Consider the following 335-nt stretch of genomic DNA (forward strand, 5'->3'; position numbering starts at 1 on the left):
TGATTTAAGTAGTTGCTTAGGGTCACCCAAGCCACCAGGGGGCCACACAAGTATGTACTGTTTGTTTATTTAATTTGCATATTACATTTCCTCTATATACTTACGGTTTTACTGTCTCTACTTTAGAATTGAACCTTTTTCTTAATCAAAGCTGATAAGTACCGACTGGGCCGGGTAGCCGGCCCCCAAATTTGATGTCACTTGAGGACCCCACATGTCTAGGAATGGCCTTTTTTCTTTAAGTTTTAGTCAAGGAACACCTGCCCCCCCCCCCCTAAAGAAAATACTAACAATTATGTACATTTCACTTCATCTTTTAATGCATTTTTCACCGT

The sequence above is a fragment of the Pygocentrus nattereri genome, chromosome 14, assembly GCF_015220715.1.
Source record: "Pygocentrus nattereri isolate fPygNat1 chromosome 14, fPygNat1.pri, whole genome shotgun sequence".
In the NCBI taxonomy this organism is placed as follows: Eukaryota; Metazoa; Chordata; class Actinopteri; order Characiformes; family Serrasalmidae; genus Pygocentrus; species Pygocentrus nattereri.